Source organism: Halyomorpha halys, unplaced genomic scaffold, assembly GCF_000696795.3.
Source record: "Halyomorpha halys isolate HHAL.00 unplaced genomic scaffold, Hhal_1.1 Scaffold95.1, whole genome shotgun sequence".
Classification (NCBI taxonomy): Eukaryota; Metazoa; Arthropoda; class Insecta; order Hemiptera; family Pentatomidae; genus Halyomorpha; species Halyomorpha halys.
Genome location: NW_027108063.1, coordinates 101676 through 113074, shown reverse-complemented (window position 1 = coordinate 113074; position 11399 = coordinate 101676). Strand labels below are relative to the sequence as shown.

Sequence of the window (11399 nt, the reverse complement as noted above, 5' to 3'; positions counted from 1 at the left end):
ATATTTTCGGGGGCTCATGAGATCAGCCAATAATACAACTTTGTCAGATCTTATTCCTTCTACCTCTTTTTTTTTAAGTTTTGCTTTCGCCGATATTTAAGTTATATATATTCGGGGGGTCTTGAGATCAGCCAATAATAATAGTATTGTATTGTAATAATACAACTTTGTAAAAACACATCTTTTGGCAACGAGGGCATACGTAAATAATAAATGAAAAATAATTAAATAAATATTATGTTGAGAGAAAGGGAGGACAAGGAAGAGGGAGACGGAAGGGGAGAGAGTGATTAAAACCATTCTTAGAAGGGGACTCCCCACTAAGTTCATTAATATGGATTCGTCGATCACTTTATTGCAAATATTCAAAAAAATTAAGATACAAATTCTACTTAAAAATTAGATTAAGTTTTTTATTTTCATTTATTTTTATAAATTTCATTTATTTTTTATATTTTGCATACAATTTAAAAATTATATCCACACATTTTTTACTATTATTTTGGCTATTTTCATTAATAATAGTTATTACATATTTTGTCCAGATTTCTATTGGCGTAGCAAGAAGTACTGAGGGCTGGGACAACATCTTAGTTGGAACACGTATAACAATCTTTAAATTTTCAACTTTTCAAGGAAACATTACCCGATAAACCGTAAATAAATATAAAATCAGTTGCAATTTACAAGTTTTAATTACAAATTCAAAGTTAAAGTAATTTATATTACATTGCTTAGAATATTTTGTTTGTTTGTTCCTCCACCCTGGCAATCTGACATACGGAGTGATCTCCGACTTATACTAATTAGTATGGGAGGGTCGAGATTTCATCCCGTGGGGCCACCATGAAATAAAAGTCAACCTTCGGGGCCGAATTGAAACCGGTACAGTTTCGAGGTTACTAAAGTGACGCCACAATTCCCTCGACTGGTTCCCTGGAGAGCAACGAATTAATGAATTTAGGAGTAACATGTAAACTCGTAGATGTAAACACAAAGCAGGTTATTAGTTTAGTTTCAATAAATAATTAAAATGTTTAAGATTTGTATGAACAAACAAACTAGGTTATATTTAATTATTAATAGTCATATTAGTTAAAAGGTTGTATTTAATAATTTAGTTATTATTATAAATAAACTAATAGAAAAAGACTAAAAGAAGCATGATCCGAACTGTTTTTACAGCCACTGTGTACATTTTTTTTTTATCATAGTCTATTCTCTATAATCATCTTTTTATTGAGCTTTCGTTTACTATTGTGCATTTACAATATTGTTTTAAATACACTTTTTGATAATATAATAAAGAGTAAAAAATAAAGCTAATACAAATTAGTTTTGTTAGTGCATGTAACAGGTACCGAAGTTTTTGAGTTAAGAACAGAGGACAAAGAAAACTGAAAACAGTTAGAAAGAGCTCAGGTCGTCTTAAAGAAGCAAGGGTTTCGAATATTCAGGAAAAAGTACAATAAAAAGTAGATAAAGAAAGACAAAGGCTACCTCAAACAAAGAGTCCTGATTTAAATATATTTCTTGCCGAAGCTAGAGGTTATGTGGGTTAAAGATCTGATTTGGTACGCTTGTTCTTTGTCCCCAATTCTTTTCTTTTCCAAGTCTCTACTTTGAAATGTCTACCTCCGGTCCTGGGTTAGATTTATTTTCCGATCACAACTTCTCAGGATAGAAATGAATTTTAAAACATCTACCTCAGAAGTGAACGGAGAAAATGATTAATAAGTTTATTAAAAATTTCAATCTTCTATTCAATATATAAACAAATATTTATGTATGTAAACTATATATAAACTTTTTTTAAAAATTAAGTTTTACATTGTGTTTTTAAATGTGTTTTTAAAATGTATTCTGTCCAGTTTAGTGTTTAGTAATTAGTTAAGAAAATTCTGTTTTCAGAAAAACTATTACTTTTTTATTTTAGAACTTGACTATGAGTACAATAGTTTCAATACGCCGCCAAAATATAATTGATTATTGAATAAATAATAAAAATATAATATTATTGATTGACTCCTCTAAAATATCATTAATAACATATATTGATAACTTTTTTCCTCGACTGTTGGGTGTATATAGTTTTTTTGTGTGAGAGTCTTTATGTATTTATTAGGTTAGAATAATATGAATTTACATTTGTACATCTGATTTTTTATTAATCGCTTGATTCTTAGGTTTTTATATTGTGATCATTTCTTTTAAATATCGCTTGAAGTTGTGTTTTTCTCGATGTATAATTTTTGGTGCATCAAATTTGAATTTATGTCCTGTTAGTATAAAATGTGTAGTGAGAGCTGTTTGGTCAGGTTTATTGGGGTTGTTTGTTATTGAGGTATAACTATGTTTTTGTTGATACAACCTTCATTTTAGAAACCGTTCTGAAGTTCTAAAGTTGGATTTCCCGTAGTTTTCTTCTCAGGGAATTTCATACACTACATTACATTGTAGCTCTATTTTATCTTTATCATCCGTGTTGGAGTAAAGTTTAGATAAAGTGGCCGTGTTTTTGTATGTAATTGTGTAGTAGCTTTTGCTGTTTGTTTCATAGAGTTGTCGTTGTGTCAATGTTTGTGATTGTTTTACTAATTGACAGACTAGATTATGTGGGTACCCATTTGACAGGAAGAGATCTACAGTTTTGTTTTCTATTGTTTTTTGGTATCTAGGGGATGTTAATTTTCGCGCGCGGTTTATTAAATTTTTGGCTGCGTTAATCTTTTTGGACATTGGCTGGTATAATGTAGATATCTTCCTATAGAGTGAATAGGTTTTTGCCACCATTTTGTTTCTAAAATTTTATTCCATAGAGCAGCGTTTCCTAAACTGGGATTACCCGTGAGTCTCTTAAGTGAATAATACTTTCCCAAAATATTATAAAGTAATAATAATAATTGAAATTAAAATAGCATCTAAAATATACAGTTCATTTACTTTGCACTATTTTTCTTCTTTTTCCAAAGAAATTCTGAGGATAATTAAGCCAATTTTTTTTTAAGGTAAAATAGTGTGTAGCAATTTTTTTTAACCTAAGAAAGATGCCGTGAAAAAAAAGTTTGGGAATCGCTGCTATAGATAATCCACATTTGTATTTCTCATGAGATTATAATGTATCATAGCCCCCAATGGACGAATGAATAACTAATTTAAAAACAAAAGAGAGAGAATTAAATAACAACAAAAAATTCCTCGTTTATAACTACCACGAACTACCATATGTATGGAAAAAATAAATATCATTGAGAATAATATTTTTTTTCACTGAATTTATTTAGTAAAAGTTAACAGTTTTTATAAAATTCAAGTAAATTGTTAAAAAAATTAAAAAGAGTATATGGACAAATCTTTTGTTATATCGAATTCAAATGGAAAACATCTTGTTAGCTTGAACGGTTTCCTAAATTGCCAAATTGGATAGACATAAGGACGGCAAGTGAACATCTCGTAGATTTAATGATAATTTCCCATGATTTTGGGCTTTACATACAGAACAGGTGTTTCTAACGCAGATTGAACAGGCGATAATGTGCAAACAGCAGGAACGATCCTCCATGATTAGAGGACAGGTATGCTTTCTTAATGAGTTGACATTACCAGCAAGTACAATTCGGTGAGTAATTGTATTAGTAAAGAATTAAAACCCAATGTCAAATATATATATTATATTGCCCCCTCCCTGATTTATCCAACCAAAAAAAAGAGAACCTGACTAACCAAACTATATCTATTATCAGCATCAGTGGCAGATGTACAATTAGCAAGACCTTATACTAACCTAGAAGTAAGTGTAAACTAATTACTAATAAGGAATAATTTTGCAAACATTTTTAAAAACACGATTATTAAACAGTTTAGCCCACTCTGTGGTTTAAAAAAAATTGAAATCCCTTCATCACAAATAGGTCCTGAATGCACTGTACTACACTGGTACTCGACAACATGATCGGGTAAAAATATGTTTAAAAAAAGTATATATACCTTCATCTCTACACATGTCTATTTATATCGAAATTTGAGCATTTAATCCTCCAAATTTTACTTGTTTATTACCTAAGGTATTTGCAATACTTTATGCAGTTATTGTATAAACCTAAAAACATACAGCGCCCATTTTGAAAATTTTGCCATATTAGGACTAAGCACCCACATTACCAGACATACAGAGTGGTACATTTTTACTATCGTGTTTTTCAAATGATCTACACTAATTTTCACTTACTTCTAGGTACAGCTAAATTATAGGCTCTTTTCAACAAACTATTTTATAATTCAATTTGTATTATGCATTGGCGGCTCCTGGATATTGGCAACAACGGTTTAAAAAAAATAACAAATACAATATAACATACCCGTTTCTAGTAGAGACGACTTTTTTGTGATTTTACTACTCAAGTTGTCAGCGTGGTTCCCAACCGGGGCTCCGCGAAATAATTTAGGAATAGGTCATTCCACGTCAACTCAACTAAGTTTTGAACCTTCCTGTCTTAGATTTTCTTCAGTTTTGACTTTGAGAAAGTATCCTAGCTTTTCTTAGTTTTTGCTGAAGAGAGCAGTTGAGACTCTATTTCACGCCGTTTTCCAATTTTAGCCGCTATATTAATGTTGTTCGATTTAACTAATTCGAGTCTCCTCTTTCTGTTTTAAACAAATGTTTCAAAGGTAATATAAGACCGTCGCCAAATTGGGGTTGTCCCAGAATGGTAAAAAAAAAAAAGGAGGGGGTGTTTAGCGGGGCGGGTTGGCCGTATCTTGTATCCCCGTTAAATACTAAAAGCTATTCTTCGTCGTTCGAGGAGGATTCAGGCCCCAGGTTATGGCAAAATACAATCAATACTGCTGAAACAGCTGCCCAGGAGTCGCATAGCTCATTTGTCGAACCACATCAACTCCTATCTTAAGTTGAGATACTTACCTGAGGTATGAAAATGAGCTACCCTCTTGCCGCTTTTGAAAACCGTGAAGACCGGAACCCAACCAGCCGAACAGGTTTTTGAGAAAATTAATCTTACTTATCTCAAAACTTATAGTTCAGAGATGACCCTGATGCCAGCAGAGCAGACTGGCTTTCAGACCGGCGTCTACCCGGACCACCACCGGGCAAAACTACGGGAAAGTAACCCAGTAGACGATGAAGAACGAAGCAAAAGCAATAATCTTGATAGATTGCATGGAAGCGTTCGATTCAGTGTCCCCAATCTGATATGCAAGGCATTGCAGAACCACGAATTCTCGTAGTAACTCTACACTCTACTGAAACCATTCCTACTACACAGTTCATTAAGGGTACGAGTCGCCAAGGCGGTATTCGGATGTCATATTCCCCTGTGAAGTTCCCCAAAAGTCTGTGCTGTCTCCATTACTGTTCTTAATATATACAGCTGAAACAGTTGGAGTGAAATATGGTAATGCTACTATAGCGTCATACGCCAACAATATAGTCACTTATAGAAGCGTATTAAGTGCAGAGAAGTTTGTACCGAGGTCACAAGGAAACTAGAAGGGCTAAATATTACAGTTAATCTCAAGAAATTAATAAAATCTCAAATTCTTTGATAGCCTCCAGTAATGTATAAACCCCTCATTCAGGACACTGACACAGAAAGGGCGATCATAAAGGTGGCAAACATACGTAAACAGCCTCAGTTTATATTGAGAATACTAACTGATATTATAATCAACTAATCAAACAACCTGGTGAGCCCCGTCGCCATTACACCAATTCAGATCGTTTCCCATTTCCAAAAATCCTATTTCCTCAGCTCCCTCTTCAGATGCATTCCCAATGCAGTTGAAATCAAAGAGATTTCATCACCCCCTTTTCGTAGCATCTCCTGATGTCAACCCAACGTTCCTATAGGGTTTAGAAAAAAAAAATTACTATTTTTCGACCAACTGGAGAAGATTAGTTCGACCAGCACCATATATACCCATCCAATTGCTACCTCTTGATGTCCCCTTCAATCAGTTCCCATCCAACATCGGAAATTACAGAGCCTGTTGATTCGTTTGAATCGTGAAAGGGTCTTCCGGGGTAGAACGGGACGGACCTTTCGTGCTCGATCGACCAGCGTATCTTATCCGTTGCTTGGAGGCAAGATTACTGGTATTGTATTAAAGTTCCAGAACTGGATAATTACTCCATGAATCTTAAATTAATACAAAAATAAAGATAATATATAATATATTATTTGAAATAAATATTTATTATTCATTGAACTACGTCCTTTTGCGAGTTAATTCCTTAAATACCTAATTGTAACGTAATATTTACTTTATAATACCACTAGGCAAAAAATAAGCTTAAACATCTTTACATATATATTGATCACTTATAGCTTGTTAAGAACTATTTTAAAACCAAAATTAGGTATGAGTAGTAAAGGAGAAATTGTTTGAGGGTACCTTAACTGCAATTTATGCATTGATGTAGAGCGAGAACTCTTGAAATTATAATGATGAGAAACTAGTTTACCGAGGATAATAAATATGAGGAGAAGATTTTTGGATGTGGTCAATGAAAAAAAATTAAAATTATAAATTTGTAAGTCTTAAAATTATAAATTGGATAGTGGGACTTGGCTGGTTTTGGAATGCAATACTTCATATAAAATAACAAACGTAAATCATTATCAATCGGTCACTGAAACTTTTTTTCCGTTACACTGAATCCTGAGAAAGTTTTAAGCTAGTACAACTTTACAACTTAAAACAAAATGTTTCAATATAAAACATAGATTTTTTTACAGGAAAAAGGCTAAATAAATTTAGATAAAACTTCAAATTATCAGCATTAAAATATTATCCTCAATTCTGAAAGGAAATAGTGGGCATACGTAAACATGGTTTGATTTAATTTTATTTTATTTGTCGAAATATCAGGAATCCCTATATTAAATTATGGCCAATCGATACATTTTTTTAAAACCAATTTTCGTTGATTCTGAATGATTTGAGAGCGATGAGTTCGATTTACGTAAAATCTCGTTGCCGCTCAATTAATTTTACGAAACTGAGTAGACTTGCACTAGATACAGCATTTTTTTTTTGTTTCAATGTCAAGATATTCCCAGGTTCTTATCTACCTATATGCAACCTTTATTTCCAAATTAAGTAGTCAGCAAGATGTTTAACAAGAAATTTCACCAATGGTCGATTGATTATTGTCATTTTTAAGTTATTATAGCTATGAAATACTATATATGCATGTAGAGGTGAAGATAGATATTGACTCTGGATAAATAATTGGAGAAAAGGGTGAGGGGAAAAAAGTATTGTTTAATAATTTTAATAAAGCTCTGAAAAGCGGTAAATAAAGTATAGGTAGGGGGGATAAAAAATGGCGGCTATTTCAAAGCGATAAACAAAACTAATTTTTCATTCGGAGCTCTGTATCTTAAAAAGTAGGAACAACACAAGAAACCCTAAGAGAACGTCATTTAAGGAAGAGTAAATTTGCTAAAATATGAGCCCTAATAGAATTATTTACGTTAAATAGTTTTCGAAATATAGCTTTTTAAAAAGCAACCTTTCTTAAAAATGTTGTTAATTGGGCCTACGGAAAGATCAGTAGTTAGTGAATTTATTTAAAAAAATTAATATCTCAAAAACCTTTTGACGTACAGATGTCTATTAGCACTCAAATTAAAGCTAGTTTAATGAGTTATAAAGCAGTTTATGACGTTTATTTTCATAGGAGTAGTAGTTTTTCTGATATTTGCTAAAATAAATCGATTTATAGTTGTTCGGGCAAATTTTCGTTTGCCAAATTTATACTCATATGTGGATATCATAAAAACTACTACCTCTACGAAGATAAGTGTCATAAACTAGTATATAGTAAGTTAAATTTCCTTTACTTTGAGTGTTGGCAGATATATGTGCGTCTTATGGATCTACAGATATATTTTATCAAAAATCCAACATTTTATACGAACAACTAGAAATTAACATTTTGTGAGTTTATTTTGTCAAATATCATAAAACCTACTACTCCTACAAAGATAGACATAATCAACTATTTTGTAGTAAATTTAACTAGCTTTAATTTGAGCGCTGGCAGACATCTGTACGTCCAACGGTTTCTGATATGAAGTTTTTCATAACTTAAACTTATTGTTCGAACAACTATAAATCAATTTATTTTAGCAAATATCATGAAAACTACTATTCCTACGAAGGTAAAAGTCATAAACCTCTGTGTAGTCCATTAAACTAGCTTTAATTTGAGTGCTAATAGACATCAGTGAGTCACATGGTTCCTGAGATATAGAATTCTCAAAATAAATTAACTAACTACTCAACTTTCAGTAGATTCTTAAGACATTTTGCTTTTTAAAAAGCTATATCTCGAGAACTATTAGACGTTAATAGCTCTTTTAGGGCTAAAATTTTAGCAAATTTACTCTTCTTTAAATAATGTTCTTTTAGATTTTCTAGTGCTGTTGGTAGTTTTTAAGATATAGAGCTCTGAATGTAAAATTAATGTTTTTTGAAGGTTTTGTAACAGCCGCCATTTTTTATTCCTTCTACCTATACTTGGCAGACTCATCAATTTTGCCTATTAATTATACATGATTTTCATTAAAGTAATAAAAAATTGGGGTGAGATAACTGCCTTTTTTTCTTCCCGGCTCTTGTACTAAGATGAAGACCTGGAACTCAGGTCGAAACATCGGCATGAATAAATAACTTTTTGTTTATTTGTGTTTTTTATTTTTTTTGGTGTCTGCACACCGTGATAATCTTCTCCACTTGCATATAACTATAATTTATTTACCACTATTCACAGCACATTTATTAAAATTCTTAAACAATACTTTTTTCCCCTAACCCTTTATAAATAACATAAGTTCTCCTTTTCACACCTCCTACACGAGATCCATATACACATGTCCTTCTAAAGTGGCCGTACGAATCCATTATTTATTTTTTTTCTATTCAGACATAATAGGTATGTCTCGGTTCAGTTCGATTCCCTTCTTAGTACTATTGTAGATTTCGATATTCCGCAGCTCTTTCGATTGTATAGAGCACGATTTTTTTTTGGAGTTTTTACTTCAATCCTCGAAACCCGAGTGATGTTGAATAGTCCCTATCTATCTTCTATTCTTTTGCCCGTCTTTTTCTGCTATACCCACGCCACAATCAGAATCCAACTACGGTCGTATTTTTCATTATTTAAATTTTAATCAATAATATGCCAACATGGAACCGTATGAAAGGTAATAATTGTTTATAAACAAAAATACAATAATATAAAAAATATCTAAGCAAAGTATTGAATTCGGATTGTTGAAACCATTTAAATTGCTTAGAGATATCTAATCAACTGCTAAATATTTAAATGAAAAGAAACATATAAAAAGTAGGTTCAATTATGTCCAATTTCACTCAAAATATTAGAAAATTCGAAATATCAAAGTTCAAATTAACTATTAACTTTGTCCTGAAATAATTTAAACATGAAATTGAATAGCACTTCTGCAGCTTAATGTTTTATTATTATATTATACACTAATTTTATTATTAATTTAACTCGCTTAGTTACTGATGGACTATTGATGAGTGTATCTCGAAAACAGCAATGTTAATCCAGTAGAAATTATTAATAGACGCTCCCCTTATATAATAGAGTGTAATAAGGCTGAGTTTAGAAAACAAAATCATACTCGTACACACTAAGTAGCTTAAAAAAAAAATTTCTAATACCAAAATAATAATAAGTAGTTTTCTAATAACTTGAAAACTATACTACCTTCTAGAAGACTACATGCATTTGAAAAATAGTAACATTCTCTTAAATAAAAAACTAGAATCATCTAAATCGCTCCATTATTAACAAATAGTTATACAATGGATTCATGAGTATTTTGTAAATATTGACCTGAAAGTTAATATTCTCGATTTATTCAGTACAGAAAAAAAAAGTTATGATGAAAATTAAACCTGATTTATTAAATTTTTCAAAAATTGGTTTTTCGGTTGGCTGTAGTTGTGTTTAGATTCTCTAGAAAATAAAACAACAAATGTACTACTAACAAAGATATGGATAATTTTAAGTATTCCAATTTTTTAAAAAACCTTTTGGACATGTATCCTTGTAATTCTGTCCAAGTAAGAACGAACACGAGTAATTATAATGTTAAATTTATTAAATTTGTTAAATTTGTTAAATTTATTTAATTAATGTAAAATAATTAACCATGTTTTACCCTGGGGTACCTCCAGTCGCAAATGCCGTAAAGAGGAGGTTGTACTGACCAGGCTGAGAATAGATCACACGAGGCTCACCCACTCCTATATTATTTAAAAAGAAACTAGCAGTATTGCAACAACAATCTGACAATAAGCCATATTTTCCAATAATGCACAACTCAATAGCTTAGGACTAAACCCAGATATTTCAAAAACCCTTGGAGACGAAGATAAAATAATAGAATTAGTGTAGAATTTTTAAAATCACAACATCTACTGACAAAAATATAGCATTGAAAGGAAGAAAAAAAATAAAATAAAATAATAAATAATCTAATTAAAAAATAAATAATTATGAGAGATAATTGACCGCAACCCCAACCATCTTCTCCTCGTAAAAAATATATAAAATTAAACAAATATAAGCAAAATTAAATAAAATATAAATGGCGTTGATGACCAATGAAGATTGGCTCCTCAAACAAACCAACAGTACATCTTTTGGCGACGTTTCACAACTTTATTGTTTTCATAGTCATGCTCTACACTGAAAAAACACAGTTTTTTAGAATATATACTCTCTTCAAATAATTGTCACAAAACTACAAATACATAGTGCAATCTCTGACCAATAAATATTATAATTAAAATATGGTTTAATACAAACATTACTTACAATTCTCAACTGTAGTGTGCTCTACATTATGATGTTTTGAAATGAAAGGAAGGTGTGTGTTTAGGTTTCCTCAACATGTACCGGTTGTTTTGGTTTATTTTTCAGTATGTAATCCAGTCCAATATTTTGTCTGTTTCTACTTTATGTTGTTAATTGTGTCTTTATGTATTTATTAGGTTAGAAATGCATGAATTTACATTTTGTACATCTGATTTTTTTTATTAATGGCTTGATTCTTATGATTTTCTATTGTGATTATTTCTTATAAATTTCGTTTAAAGTTGTTGTTTTTTAACAATGTTTGATTTTTGGTGCATCTAATTTCAGTTTATGTCCTGTTTGTCTAAGATGAGTAGTGAGCGCTGTTTGTTGGAATTGTTTGTTATGGAGGTACAACTATAGTTGTGTTGATACACCCATCTTTTTAGATACTGTTCTGAGGTACCAAAATAGGATTTCCCCCGCAGTTCTCTCTCTCTCTCTCTCTCTCTCTCTCTCTCTCTCTCTCTCTCTATATATA

The 11399-nt window shown here is 31.2% G+C and overlaps 1 protein-coding gene across 1 annotated transcript in view; it reads left to right on the top strand.

Moving 5' to 3' along the window:
• Positions 1-11399, top strand: part of LOC106677375 (uncharacterized) — a 206629-nt gene that overhangs the window by 182578 nt on the left and 12652 nt on the right. The gene's annotated exons all lie outside the window — the stretch shown is intronic.